Genomic DNA, 16,521 nt, shown 5'->3' with positions numbered 1-16,521 from the left:
GGGACCTAACCATAGACAAGTAAACCTCTTTGGTCAACATCACACAGTAAGTGGTACAGAGAAGCTGCTTCAGTCTCCAGAATGATGGACGTTTTGTCTAGCAACACAGTTCAAAAGAAAAAAAAGAAAGACAGGAATACATTACGAATATATGAAGGGGCATAATGAAATCTATTTCCTCACTTAAATAACAGGTAAAGAGGAGGAACTGTCTGCTGTCCCACAGTTTACAATAATTCCCTTCCTAAGAAACTCTACTAACCCATGGCAGAAGTGATAGACTACACCATGGAGAAGTTAGTCTTTGGAACAGTGGTTCTCACCAACATTCTCTTAAAAGTCATAAGTAAGTGTCTGAAAAGGGGGAACATGTAGATAATTGAGTTGTCTTTCATAGAATGTGTACTTTATTCCCATATCTAGAGGTAGTGGTGATGCTGCTGATAATGGAGATGTTTGGTTTTGTCTTTGTTTTGTTTTGTTTTTTTATACCAGGGGAGAGTGCGAACGCAGTCCCCCACTACCACAAATTATGCAGTCAAATTTCCCACATTTGCGGAAATCTCAGGGGTCAGCACATATGGAGTGCAATGGATAAGCCTCACCCTGGGAAAACCACCTTCATGATCATGGTATCTCCCCTGCCAGGTAAGTATGGAGATGATTGTTAATGAATAATCCATATATAACATTGAATGGGAACACACAAGACATATTCATAAGGAGTTAATTTTGTCTTTAATTAGCCTTTCATGTGAGGACACACTGTGCATTCTCTATGCCTAAAAAAATCCCCAAATGACATGCACACCTAATCTTTCTCTAGTTAAATTCTTCTCACTGTTAGTATTTCAGTTCAATAATAACTCTCCTCCAGGATACCTTTCCTGGGGTTTAGTCTACTCATCCTCTTTAGTAGAAATCTATTGTTTTTAGTAGTAAAACAACCATTAAACTTCTAGGAAATATAGCTTGGGTTTCTTGAGAACTTTCTTCCCCACCTTGCATGCAGAACTGATAGGACTTTCAAAGTGATATCCATTTCCCTAACCAAGTAATGGGACTGTGACCTGCACTAGGCCACCTAATTCTCCTTCACAGAAATGTGTACCTTAAGCAACATTGCAGAGATGGAAAATCAAGCTAATTCATCTGAAGACCCTTTCTGTTTATCCAGCATACATGGATTCCTGCAGCATTTCTGCTTCCTGTTTCACCTCACCCAACCTCTGGTTTACCAGCCATTCTACATTTACAATGAATTGCCCCACATCCTTCCAACACTTCTCCTTTTTGCTTATGTTAATCCAAATGAATCTTAATTACTTGTTTCCAAAGAACCTAATCATACATCACTGTTATGTGGTTTTCTAGAACATGAACCTCTTCTTAATAACATCTATTTTATTTTCTAAATACATATTTTGTTTGATGATTTGGTTAATGCCTGCATGCTCACCAGGCTGTGAGCTCCAAAGAAGCAAAGAGAATATTCACAATACTTAGAATAATATTCAGCAGAAGAAGCAAGCATATAAAATGGTTTAAAGAGAATTTATTCAAAAAATGATGTTGAGAAAATTAGACAGATACATGCAGAAAAATGAAAATAGATTACCTTATTATACCACACACAAGAATAAATTCAAAATGGATCAAAAACTTCTATGTTAGAACCAAAAATCATAAAAATAGTAGAAGAAAACATAGGCAGTAAAATCTTGGACATTGCTTATAGTAATTTTTTACCAGCTATATTTCCCCAGGCTAGGAAAAGAAAAGAAATAAAATAAACAAAAGCAATTACATCAAACTAAAAAGTTTTGGCACAGCAAAGTAAATCATCAACAAAATAAAATGACAATGAACAGAATGTAAGAATATTTTTGCAGATACATCTGATAAGGGGTTAATATCCAAAGCATATAAAATAAATACAAAACTCAGTACCAAACAGACAAACAACCCAATTTAAAAATGGGCCAAAGATCTGAATAGACACTTCTCCAAAGAGGCCATACAAGTGGTCAACAGTCATATGAAATGATGCTCAACATCATTAATCATAAAAGAAATGCAAATTAAAACCATGATGAGACACCTTCTCACACCAGTTAGAATGGTTGTCTTCAATAAATAAATAAACAAGTGTGGGCAAGGATATGGAGAAAGGGGCACTCTTTTGTAATGTTGGTGGGAATGCAGATTTGAGCAGCCACTGTGGAAAGCAGTATGGAGAAACCTCAAAAAATTAAAAACAGATCTACCTTTTGACCCAGTGATTGTACTTCTGGCAATATATCCAAAGGAATCTAAAACACTAATTTGAAAGAACATATGCACCCCTGTGTTCATTCCAGAGTTATTTAGAATAGACAAGATATGGAAGCAACTCAAGTGCCCATCAGTAGAGGAGTGGATAAATCAATGATGGGACATTTACACAATGAAATGCTACTTGGTCATATAAAAGAACATTTTACCCTTTGTAACAGTATGTATGTACCTGGAGAATATTATGCTAAGTGAAATAAGCCAGAAAGAAAAAGACAAATACCATACGATTTCACTCATATGTGGAACCTAAAGGTCAAACTGAACTTAAGAGCAAAAAATAGAGACAGATTCATTGATGGAGAGGAGATGACAGCTAACTGGGGGGAATTTTAGGGGGAGAAGGAATGGAGCAAAAAGTAAAAAGGACCTATGGACACAGGCAACAGTGTGGTGATTGCTGGAGTGTGGGTATAAGGAGACTAAATGGTAATGGGAAAAAAATACAATAAAGAATAAATAAAACCATTTTTTTCATTGAAAAATGAGCAAAAATTGCATAAAGGCCAATGATTTAAGCCACAATCCATGGCTACTATTATTTTGTTATAATCTCATTTACTCTATGAATTTTCAGTTTACTGTGTGATTTTAATAGTTCTTAGTTCTTGGATTTTTTGAAGTGTAATTAAGAGTCTTTCATCAATATAAATCCTCACCTTTGGATTCCTTCACACATAACCTCTTTTGAAGGTATTCTTCTTTATAGTGGAATTAACACCCACGTTCCAGGGCAAAGCATTGATCTCTTCTGTTCATAGTAAATATATATTGCCATCACCATCCTCCCTGATCTCTGAAAAAGATGTAAAATATGAAGAGCTGGCTCATGCAAGTGACCTCAGATTTTTGGAGAAGTGACCATGAAGTAGGATGTGGTATTAAAGAGGGAACACCAGTGTTTGGAGACCAAGATTTAAGGTCTGTGAAACCTTGGACAAGTTATGTTGCTTCTCACAGCTTTAATACTTAATCAATGGCATCAGAAAATTTCCTTTCAGCACTAAGTTACATATCTTTTTTTAAAAAGTTACTTTTGTAAGAACATTTATCCGATATCTACCTTATTAACAATTTAAAACTTATTTTATTGTTATTTTGAGAACATTTCAGACTTTAAAAAGTTACAAAAACAAGAATAGTAAAATAAATTTTATATACATTTTATCTAGCTTCTCAAATGTTAAAATTTTGTATATTAATATACTTATAAAAACAGGAAATTGATATTGATAAAATTCTACCACCTAAACTAGAGACCTTATTCAAATTCCACCAATAGTCCCACTGATTTTGTTTTGCCTTTGTTTTTTTCTGGTTCAAGAGCTAATTCAATATCTTGTTGAGTTTGGTTGTCATGTCTCCTTAACCTGGACTAGTTCTTAAAATCTTTTTAAATTCTGGAACAGCTCCTACAGTTCTTAACTACTTAAAAAGTTCCAATGGGCCTTGACCCATTGGAAAAGTGTGGATAAAGATTGTTTCCTTGACCAAACTTTAGTCAGGCTCCTGAAACTACTTCCAGTTACATCTGTGCACTTCCCTGTAAAGTCCAGTTTTAGCAACAACCCAGATAAGTCAATTGAACCAGAACCCCCACCTTCAATATCTGATACCCTTCAATACTTGATCAGGTTTCTTATTCTCCATTATTCCGTAGGTGATGCTCGATCATGCTGGATAATCTTCAGCAAGAATACTCTTGGATTAGATTAGCTAGAATCCCTTCTTAACTCTGATGTTTATTCTTAACAATTTTTTCATACACTACCCTTGTTCTTCTCCTTGGTTGTAAATACCCACTTCCCCATGATATATTTGGAGTTGAACCCAATCTTTTTCCACTCCTACTCTCGTAAAATCCCATGACAGTAGTCTCTATATCTATCACTATGGTCTTGAATAAAATCTATCTTACTATCTTTAAATGTGTTTTCATTCTCTTAGAACTAGAACAAATAATCTTAAAATGTATATGGAGCCACAGAAGACCAAAAACAGTGAAAGTAATCTTAAGAAAGAAGAACCAAGTTCGAGATATTACACTTCCTAATTCCTGAACCATACTATAAAGCTATAATAATCAAAACAGCATGGTACTAGCACAAAAACAGACACATTTATCAATGGAACAAAATAGGGAGCCCAGAAATAAACCCTCATTATGGCAAAGGAGGCCTTCAACAAAACAAAAAGGCAACCTACGGACTGGGAGAATATGTTCTCAAATGCTATATCCAATAAGGGGTTGACATCCAAAATTCCTAAGAAACATACAACTCAATAAAAAATAAACAGTCTGATTAAAAAAATTCAGAAGACATGAAAAGGAGACATATACCTGGTCAACAGTCATATGAAAAGATGTTCAAAATCACAGATCATCAGGTAAATGCAAGTCAAAACCACAATGAGACACCATCTCACCTGTCAGAATGGCCATTATCAAAAACTTAATAAATAACATGTGTTGGCAAAAATATGGATAAAAGGGAACCCTTGTGCACTGTTTGTGGGATGGTGAACTGATGCAGCCTCTATGGAAAACTGTATGGAGATATCTCAATAAAGTAAAAATAGATATACTATATAACCTAACAATTGCACTTCTGGGCATTTATCTAAAGAAAACAGAAACTCTAATTAGAAAAGATATATGCACCTTTATCTTTTTTTTTCTTTCTTTTCTTTTTTTTAAATTTTTTTCTTTCTTTATTTTTTAAATACATTTGTCTCTGCTTCCCCCCTACCACTTTCCCTTGCCCCCTCCCTCCTTCCCTCCCTCAGCTCTTCCCCTTTGGTTTTGTCCATGAGTCCTTGCTATATGTTCCTTGACTTTCCCCTTCCCTTCCCTTTCTCTGCCCCCCCTTCCCTCTTGTCTCTGTTGATTTCTTTTCCTTTCAGTGTTGCTGGTCATATTTTCTTTGCATCTTTGTATTGTTGGTTAGGTTCCGCTTTATTGCATCATAATTTGAAATAACCAAGATACAAAAGCAACCTAGGTGTCCATAGATAGATAAATGGATAACAAAGATCTGGTATATGTAAAATGGAATATGCAGCAACAAAAGATAATGAAATCTTGATATTTGAGACATAGTGGATAAACCTAGAAGGTATTACGCTAAGCAAAGTAAGTCAGGCAGAGAAAGACAAATGCTGTTTGGTTTTATTTATATGTGGAGTCTAAAGCAAAACAAATGAACAACAACAACAACAAAATACTCATAGAAACAGAGACTAAAAGAATGGTGACCAGAAGGTTGGGGTTGAGGAGATGTCTAAAAAGGGGAAGGAGAATACAGTTAACATTTTAATAAGTTTACATGGTTACAGATGTTTACTAGAATTAGTGGGATGTCCAAACTATAAGGTGTAAAAATGTCAAATAAGTATATCGTACACCTGAAACTAATATAGCCAACATAAGATTGCATGCTAACTATAAGCTAACTAAAAATATAAGTATCGAATCAAGATGGTGGAGAAGTGAGTGGAAGTCACACTGACCATCTCCCAGGTTTAATCTGGAATTACAAGTAAATTGCATAGAAATCATCTGGAACAAACAACTGAACAATAGCAAGAGAGGTGCCTTATAACCTCAGACAGACAGAAGAATCAGCTTTAGCACAACCTAATTGGTAAGGGGTGAGGTAGAGACTCAAGAAGGTGAGTGGGGTGACCATAGGTGGCAGCACTAGAAGGATATTGAAATGGCCAGTGAGATCCCCCTGAGAAGAGTGGGGTCTAAACCATAAGCTGGGACCTCCAGCCTATACTACAAGAAGCCAAGAAATACACAGATAACAACAGCCAGCTGCAAAAAGCGGCAGGGTTGCTCTTTGCCAGAGACAGGAGGCAGGAGATGCAAAGAGCTGTTTAAAGGGCCAACACATAAATTTTGGTTTTCAGCCACTTACCCTGGGCTCAGGCAAAGACGGGGGCAGAGTGTGCTGGACGTGCCTTAGGAGAGACTGCGGAAGGACACTTTGGGGAGAGAGCTGGGAAAGGAGCCAACAGGATCCTGGTGCTGACTCATGGTCCAGACCGGAACAGCCATCTTGCTCAGGCATACCACTCCCTTGACGGGCAACAGCATGAGGGTACCCAAACGCTGTGCCTACGGGAGGCTCTGCCTAGACCCAGTAGTGCAAAATCCTGACAGCTGAGTGCAGAGTGGCAGCCACATATGGTGGATCCCTGGCTAAAGGGGGCACAGAGTAGTCTAGAGACAGTTGAGAAGAGACTGGAGACAGAGGCTTTCGGGAGAAAACAGAGAATTTGTTGGGTTCCCAGTGATGAATCCTCCCCCAAAGAGCAGCAGCCATTAGGCTCAGGCAGAAAAGACCCCCAAGTAGCAGCAGCTTGAGAGGACCCAATAACCCTACCTCTAGGAGGGACTCTGCCCTGCCCTGTGGTGGCTCTAAGCAGGCCTACTGAGAGCAGAGTGATTAGACTAATAAGTGAAGGAGACAGCTACAGAGAGTATACTCCTGGAAGTCTTGAACAGATTGCCTAAGGTCACCCAGAGGAATAATCTGATATCATGAGAGGCAGATCCAGAAAGAGAGAGAGAGAGAGAGAAAAAAAAAAAAAAAGCAGTCTCCTTCCAGAGAAGTTCACACCATAAAGTCAGGAAATCAAGACAGATAAATTTGAAGCAGAAAAAGAAGAGTCTCACAAATAAAGGGAAGACAAAGAAACATCCCCCAGTCGAAGGAATAAGAGGAATTCCCAGAAAGAGAATTAAATGAAATAGAGGGAAATAAAGTATCAGATATTGAGTTCAAAACAACTGTTCTAAGGAAGCTCAATGAGTTCAGTGAGCTCAGAGAAAATTACAAAAAACTACAGGGAAACTATGAGGAACTTACTGCAAACTATATGTGTTGTAAAGAAGATAGAAACTATCAATAAGAGAGAAGAGGAAATGAAGAATACAATTTCTGAATTGTAGTACACAGTAGGTGAAATCAAAAGCAGGCTAGATAAAGAAGAGGAAAGAATCAGCAAGCTGGATGATAAGGTAGAAAAAAGCTCCCAGAAAGAGCAAGAAAATAAAAAAAAAAAAAAAGACTCAAAAAGAATGAAGAATCATTTAGGGAAATGCAGAACATCCTGAAACATAATAATATCCATGTAATAGAGATAGCAGAAGGAGAAGAGGAGGAAGGGGTAGAGAAACTGCGAAAGTAATGATGGAAAACTTCCTTAATTGGAGAAGAGGAAAAGTCACACAAATCCAGAAAACACAGAGGGTCCAATTCAAGAGGAACCCAAAGAGGACCACTCCAAGACACATCATCATGAAAATGGCAAATATCATAGACAGAGAATCCTAAAGGCAACAAGGGAGAAAGAGGTAGTAACACATAAGGGAGCCCCGGTACAGGTAACAGCTGACTTCTCAACAGAAACACTACAAGCCAGAAGGAATTGGCAAGAAATATTCCAAGTAATGAAGAGTAAACGTGTGCAACCAAGACTGCTCTACCCAGGAAGGCAATCCATTAAAATGGCAGGCAAAAAAAAGGAGCTTCTCAGACAAAGAAGGCTGAAGGACTTCACCTCCGCCAAACCAGCATTGCAGAATGTATTAAAGCGGTTGCTTTGAGAAGATGAAGAAAAAGAGTCTATGAATATCCAGTTCCTTTCACAGTCACTAATACTTGATATTACCAATATTTTAATACTTATTAATCTGATTATAACAGTGATGTGCTGTTTTAATTGTCTCTTTATTATTTGTTGAAACTAAACCTGTTTTTGTATATTTCTTGCCTATTTCTATTATTTTTAAAAGGCTTTAAATGACTTTTTGGTATTCTTTACCCATGTTTTGATTAAATGTTTGTAGAATTTTTGCCCTAAAAAAATAGTGATCATTTTTTAGATGTGTTGCAAATACTTTCCTAGTCTATTACTTGTCCTTACCTTTTATATATATAAGTACCTTTTATATATATGCCTTTTATATGTATATATAAATATACATATAAAACTATATATTTATTAATATAACAATATATTCATAAATGTTTAATATAGTCATATTGTCAATATTTTACTTTATAGCTCCTGGGTTTGAATATTTTACTTCAGAGTAAATAAAATATTATTTTATATTTTCTCCTAAAACTCATTAGATTTTACATATAGATTTTTTTTTAAATACAGGTATTTTATTTAAATGAGTAGTTGACCATTACCTTAGGTCAAATGAACATAGAGAACTGTTTGCTAATCAAGTAACAATGATAGAAAATGTGAATCAAAACCTCAGTGTTGTTTTATTTATTTAATTTTACATATAGATTTTTAACTCACCTGAATATTTATTGTATAATGTGTGAAATAGGAGTCTATATTTGTTTTATTTCAAGTAATAGTGATCCATGCACCTTATACGTTGAATAAGCCTTATTTTCTCCATTGATTTGAAATGTCAATTTAATCATCCATTACATTGTTAGACAGATATATATGTTTGTTTCTAGAATGCTTATTTTATTTCATTGAACTACCTGATTATTTCTGTATAGGTGTCATGATTGCTGAGACTTTATAATGGTTTTAACTTTTAAAATATTTTATAATGGATCTTGACATTTAAAATAAATAAATAAAATCAATCTGCATTAAAAAAAAAAAGAAAGAAGGATCTCCTACCTTTTACAACAACATGGATGAAACTGGAGAATATTATGCTAAGTGAAATAAACCAGTTGGTGAAAGACAAATACCATGTTATATCACTTATTATTCAACAAAATAAACTAAAAAACAAAATAAACCACATACAAGTAAACGTGGAGCAGACTGAAATGACCAGAGGGGATGGGGTAGAAGGACAATGGCTGAAAGAAGGAGAAAGAACTAAACAAAAACCTCTATGAATGACCCATGGACATGGACAATGAAGTGGGTTTTGATTGTGGGAGAGGGGGGAGGGGTAGGAGGGGTGATGGAGGGCAAAGTGGAAAAAATTGAGACAACTGTAATAGAATAAACATGATTTAAATATAAAAAAGTATATAATTATCAATAAAAAAGTGTTTATCCATTTCTTTTAACTTATTACTTTTTTGCTATACTTAATAAATTAATAAATAAATTAAATTTCACATTCTCATTGCTCTCTACTGCTTCTGAGAATGGGGAACCCCGCAGACAGCATGCCCCCAAGACTTGATTTCCTTATGTCTCTTGTTTTCGACCTTTCCTTTTTCTTAATCTCTTGTTTTCTCTCACTCCCTCTTGATCTCCTTCTCTCTATCTTTCTCTTCCCAACTCACAACTACACTGATGTCTTCAGGATTAGATTTCTTCCTTCTCATAAAACACTTCTTCAACTCTCTTCCAGGAAAATAGTCCAAGGCCTTTCATTATCTTAAGCCTGATCACCTCTGTTTCCGCATATAAAGCTCTTCCATTTCCTGAATCGTCTATGCTCTCTCACACTTCTTTCCCTTTGAAACAACTGTCATTTCTTCCTGCAGTAAATTTTATTTCCTCCTCTCTTTGAGTCCTCATCCCCAGAGTTTCTTTCTCCATAAAGCTTCCCCCACCACAAGGTCCATCTTCAACTAATCTTGGACTAGCTGAAATGACCTTTCTTTGTGTTCCCAAGCCCACTCTGCATAGCTTGTTATTTATTTACTTTATTGTTTTTATTTATTTGTTTACCAATTGCCTCTATAAAGCCCCTCAAGAGCAGGGACCATCTCTTTCAAATCTATATATTCTGAACCCAGCATAACAAGTCTTTTATAGATGTTTGTTTTTTTAAAAAAAATGATAAAATGAAAGACCGAATCATCCTACCAACTGAACTCTTCACTGAAGTTTTAGTATCACACTTATAATTCTCTTATAGTATTTATTGATTTTAATTTTTTGTATCCTCACAAAGGGTATGTTTATTGGTTTACCTAAGCATGTGCCCTGACAGGAAATTGAACCCACAACCTTTTGGTGTATGGGACAACACTCCAACAAACTTAGCAACCTGGCCAAGGCCGGTTTCAATTTTTCATTGCAAATATCTGTATACATGTCTCATTTGCACTGTGTTTTTACTCCTTAGAAATAGAGTCTATATCTTCTTCATTTATATGTATTCTGCAGCATACTTTCTGGGTACACAACAACTACTTGTTGACAAAAATGAATGAAGAATCAAGCCATGCCGAAATTCTGATTCTATAATATGCATTAAGTCTTCATTTAACACCATTGATAGATTCTGAGACTTTGAGAAAACTGATAGATTCTGTGACTTTAAGCAAAATGAAAGGAAACCAACTTCATGCTAAATTATATAGGCTAATTGATATAAGCAATAGTTAAGTTCCTTTAGCATCTTATCAATGTTATAATAAAACAAAGTTGAATGAAAATATGTTATTAAAAATCTGCTCTATTAAAATGAGCAGATGAAATATCCTCATTTCACAAAAGACTTAAGATGATAGTGATTTATTGTTTAAATGAATGGATTGTAAACAGGAGATTTCAGATTGGTTAAGATAGAAAGAGAGAATTGGAAGCTTTTCATGATAGTTCTTAAATTTTATCACAATGCAACTATCATTTCACCTTAAATAAGTCCAGTAGCTTTTATATGAGATTGTTACCTGAATTATTTGGTTTTACAGTGGTATGCAGACTACCTCCACCACCACCAGGTTTGCCCACACTTACACTGTTGTTCATGGGACCTGGACATTTTGGGTGCATCTGAATCCATACCCTAAAAGATATAGGATTTGAATTCTTATGTCCAGAAGGAGCCATATTTGAGTTAGGATCTGGTTTGGGCTCACCAACAGACAATGGCAGCAATTTCTGGTGTTTCAGTCTTTAAAGATAAATGTGTTTTTGACTGTCATGATCATTATTTTCCCTTTATCTTTTTAAACAAAGTACCTCTATTAACAGACCACTCAAGGGTTTATATCCACTCCAGTCAATTCAGGATGATCTCACCAGTGTGAGACTCACCTGAAGCAGTGTGGTGTGCAATCACTGAGTGATGACATTCAGAATAGAGACTTGGTATTTCATAAGTCTTAGTAAGTTGTTGGTGGAGATCAGAAATTGATATGTCTTCTTCACTTCCTAGCACAGAATGCAAATCTCTCCACACAGTAAGTCGCTGGCTGGATTCTTCTTCAAACTATTTTAAATAATTCCAAACAATAATTAGTGCAGTCTGTACCTGAGGAGCAGAAGCTAAGGTATATTTAATTCCCTCAAAAGAAAACAAATCTTGCTGACAGAGATTAAGATATTCTTCTCCTTTACATTTTGCTCATTGCCAGCTTTTCTGGGAGTGTGGTCCTTCAGACATTCAACCAAGATCAGGTGCATCAAGTCAGAAGAAACAGAAAAACATAAAGCCTCAGACTTGGTCCTTGAGAGGAGGCAAATCTTCACAAGGGAGGAAATCATCTGATACCATCAGTGTGTTGTCTAATATTGATTCACTAACTTTTAAACCTGTGTCATCATTATAAAAGTTTGGACTACACTTCTCTATGATGTGATTGATGACAGGGATCCACTAATCACTGCAGAGGTGTTTGACCTTTCTGAAGATTGTTCCCGTATCAGGAACACCAGTGACTCTCCAGTTACCAGATAAACAGGTATGAAACTTAAATTTTATCAATCTGTCTCTTAAGCTTTTCTAATGAATAAAGTTGGCCAGATTGCCACTGTACTCAATCATCATGTTGGTGTTACTAGTAAGAACTACAGGAGTAGTTATTATCTCCCTACTCTATCTTCCTTTTTTACCAATTTGGCAAGTAGTTCCTTCTAGAATTGCTTTTGCAGTTTCAGTCATGACATGGTATATCATGATTTTGTCCTTTCCTCCACCAAATTAATTTTTTATCATACTATCATTGAATAGACAGTGTTCATTGGTATAATTAGCACAAATATAACACACATATTTATAAGCTGGAGCTGAAACTAAGTTGGTTTTTACCAGTGAAAAAAGGGCCAAAAATTTTTGGCAGTTAGTTGAGCTGCCCATATATATAATAGCACCACTGTATCATGGAAACATGTTGATCAAAGTACACAGCTTATTAACTTTTTGAAAATCACATTCTTCACCAATAATAAGCAGTTCTACTAGAGAGTGTTTTAAATCTGTATCTGTGGCCACTTGTAATAGCTCTGCTTATAGTACATATGAAAGACATGTATTTATCTTGATTGGAAGGTAGCCAATCTTCTGTAGTCATAAACCCAAAATTTACAGCTTCATCAATATAAGATTCAAATTATATGAGATCCTGTTTTTTAGTTGGTGGGGTAAAACTGAAGCTCTAAATATTTAATCATCTTTATTCCTCCAGACCACCATGCTGTTAGTCAAGTTCTCACACTTCTCTTTCTAAAATTCCCCTATCATACACTGGAGGGGAAACAAATTGCTAAAACAAATTATGATAGTGTCAATTTTTCTCTAAGTCCAGTTCAAGTACAGTTCAGAGGCTATCACAGCCGACATTGTAACAATCTTTTTTTGCAAAACATTGTTAGTAGATATGATTTGAAATGAAATAAACCAAAAAGAGCTATTGATGATATATTTTAGATCCAGACTGGTGCCCATATCATCATTAATGACTCTAAATGCTTCAGTACATCTGATCTGCTTATACATACTCCTAGAAGCACTTCTGAATCCACCTCTTGAAACACTTGTCAATATCACACACTTCACCTATAAACTGTATTTTTAAAAGTAATATCAGAGAGTCTCCAACCTAATAGCTTTGGTTATTTCTCACCCCCTCTCCGTCTCCCTCCCCACTCTCATTTACTTTAGGAAGAATGTGGATTTATTAGACTCATAGGAAGTACCTCAGGTGAGAATCAAAAGAATCAGAGCTTAGCTCCATAGGAGCTAAAACAAAAACATAATACATATAAACTTTTCAAGGACTCATACAAATCTTGCAGCAAATATATGTCTAACGTCTCACAAACTTATTTGACTACAGAATGTTTTTTATTCTCAAAACAATAATTGTACATCTCAACAAACAATTGAAGACACACCTAATATAATATTTTATCTAAAAGTAATTTTACATAAAAAAGTTTAAAATACTTCTGATGTCCAATATGGAAAGAAGAAGACATAAGAAATGTATAAGTGTAGAGACTTCTAGCCAAGATGGAGCTGTAGACAGACACGCTTTGCTTTCTGGCACAACTATAGGAAGGAATCACAACTAATCTCAACACAAAAACAAACAACGAGAACTGCCAGAAAATTGAACTTTATGGAAGACCAACAACCAAGGATTTAAAGAGGAAATATTCATCCACGTGGGTTGGAAAGATGGAAATAGGGAGCCAGGGTTTGAGAAGATGCAGAGTGGAGAGGATGAGGCAGCAGTGACTGGCAGAATGGGTGGCACCAGTCACATGTGGTTGATAAAAACCAGAAGGGCAACTGAGGAGTGAGAGATCTCAGCCCCAGGCCACATCATGCAGACCAGGGTCCCAGCACTAGGAAAATAAAACTGTTTAACTTTTGGCTGTAAAAACCAGGGGGGCAGGGGAGTTGGAGCAGGCAGAAGAAGCTGCTGGTCCCTCAGGAGAGTATCATAAAAGGGCCTATGGTGTCCTAAAATGTGGACACAACACAAACCCACCTACTCTGGAATTCAGTACCAGGGCAACAGCTAGAAGGGCACCAGTCACATATGGGAAGTGGGTGAAGGGACTAGAAATTAGGTGAGAACTGAGCAAGTGGCTTTGTTCCCTCTCTGACCCCTCCACCATAAACAGCACCAGAAAGCAGTGAAGAGGGCTGCCCTGGTTAATACACAAGGCTCCACCCCTTACAATGTAACAGGTACCCCAAGCGTGGAGATAAAAGCAGCTCTACGTAACACACAGATACACAGAGAGGCTGCCAAAATGAGAAGACAGGGAGATAAGGCCCAAATGAAGGAATGGACCAAAACTCCAGAAAAATAACTACGTGACATGGAGATAGTGAACCTATCAGATGCAGAGTTCAAGGAACTAGTGAATGGAATGCCCAATGAAATGATTGAGTATAGCCACAACATAAAAGAAGAAGTAAAGGTTATAAAAGTGAGATGGAGAAAAATATGCAGGAAACCAACAGTGAATGGAAGGAGGCCAAGTTTCAGATCAATGATTTGGAACAAAAGGAATAAATAAACATTCACCCAGAACAGAAAGAGGAAACAAGAATTCAAAAAAAGGAGGAGAGGTTTAGGAACCTATGGGATAACTATAAATATACTAACATCCAAATTGTGAAGGTGCTGGAAGGAGAAGAGGAAGAGCAAAAGACTGAAAAGTTATTTGAAAAAAACAATGAAAGAAAACTTACTTAATTTGGTGAAGGGAATAGACATACAAGTCCAGGAAGCACTGAGAGTCCCAAAGAAGTTGGGCCTAAAGAGGGCCACACCAAGACACATCATAATTAAAATGCCAAAGGTTAAAGATAAAGAGAGAATCTTAAAAGCATCAAGGGAAAAGCAGAGAGTTACCTACAAAGGAGTTCCCATAAGACTCTCAGCTGATTCTCAAACTTTACAGGCAGAAAGGGACTGGCAAGAAGTATTCAAAGTGATGAAAAGCAAGGACTTACATCCAAGATGACTCTATCCAGCAAAGCTATCATTTAGAATTGAAGGGCAGATAAAGAGCTCCCCAGACATAGTACAGCTAAAGGTGTTCATCTTCACGAAGCCTTTATTATATTAAATGTTAGATGGAGTTATTTTGGAAATAGAAGGGCATGGAAACTATGAACAGTAAAATGACAACAAACTCACAACTATCAACAATTGAACCTAAACAAACAAACAAACTGGGCAAACAACTACAACAGGAACAAAATTGTAGAAATGGAGATCACATGGAACGTTATCAGCAAGGAGTGGGAAGGGGGAGAATGGAGGAAAAAAGCATGGGAAATAAGAAGCATAAATAGTAGGAACAGAAGAGACAGGGAGCTATTAAGAATAGCATAGGAAATGGAGAAGCCAAAGAATGTATATGCACAAGCCATGGACATGAACTAAGAGGGAAGGTTGCTGGAGGGAGGGGGTTACCAAGTAGAGGGATCAAAGAGGAAAAATATGGACAACCGTAAGAGCATAATTAATAAAATATACTTAAAAAGAAATATATAAATGTATTTATATATACTCTTCTTACTCTGTTATAAGTGTGTGTGTATATGTTCAAAGCATTTCAATTAATTTTCATTTTTATTTTGTTTAGGAATGTAGTTTAGTTTTGTATTTTTTATTTTTCAAATACATTTGTCTCCATTTTCCCACCACCACTTTCCCCGGCGTCCCGCCCCCACCTCTATCCCTCGATCTTTTCCCACTTTGGCTTTGTCCATGGGTCCTTTATACATGTTCCTTGACCCTTCCCTTCCCTTTCCCTGCCCCCCCCCTTTCCTTCTTGATTTTGTTGGTTTCTTTTTTCTTTCAGTGTTGCTGGTTATGTTTTCCTTGCTTGTTTTGTTGGCTAGGTTCCACTTATACGTGAGATCATATGGTATTTGTCTTTCACCTCCTGGCTTACTTCACTTAGCATGATGCTCTCCAGTTCCATCCATGCTGTGGTCAAAGGTAGTAGCTCTTTCTTTCTGCTGCATAGTATTCCATCATGTAAATGTACCACAGTTTTTGATCCACTCATTTACTGATGGGCACTTAGATTACTTCTAGCACTTGGCTATTAAATTGCTGCTTCTATGTACATAGGGGTGCATAGATTCTTTTTAACTGGTGTTTTGGGATTCTTAGAGTATAATCCCAGCAATGAAATCACTGAGTCAAAAGCTAATTCCATTTTTAGCTTTTTGAGGAAATTCCACACTGTTTTCCACAGTGGCTGCACCAGTCTGCATTCCCACCAACAGTGTACTAGGGTTCCATTTTCTCCACAGCTCTGCCAGCACCTGTTCTTTGTTGATCTGTTTATGATGGCCATTGTGATCAGTGTGAAGCAGTATCTCATTGTGGTTTTAATTTGCATTTCTCTGATGGCTAGCGATGCTGAGCATCTTTTCATATGTCTCTGGGCCCTCTATGACTCTTCCTTGGAGAAGTATCTCTTCGGATCCTTTGCCCATTTTTTGATTGGATTGTTTGT

At 36.5% G+C, this 16,521-nt stretch overlaps 1 non-coding gene across 1 annotated transcript; it reads right to left on the bottom strand.

Moving 5' to 3' along the window:
- Positions 1 to 492: 492 nt before the first annotated feature.
- On the bottom strand, positions 493 to 656 carry LOC129082238 (U1 spliceosomal RNA). Its single transcript, XR_008530394.1, has one exon. It is a non-coding gene; the product is annotated as a U1 spliceosomal RNA (small nuclear RNA).
- Positions 657 to 16,521: the final 15,865 nt, after the last annotated feature.

The sequence above is a fragment of the Pteronotus mesoamericanus genome, unplaced genomic scaffold (assembly GCF_021234165.1).
Source record: "Pteronotus mesoamericanus isolate MK-2021 breed Mesoamerican mustached bat unplaced genomic scaffold, CSHL_Meso_final scaffold_12, whole genome shotgun sequence".
Classification (NCBI taxonomy): domain Eukaryota; kingdom Metazoa; phylum Chordata; class Mammalia; order Chiroptera; family Mormoopidae; genus Pteronotus; species Pteronotus mesoamericanus.
Note: the sequence above shows the minus strand (reverse complement) of the source record. Positions and strands in the feature narration are given on the sequence as shown.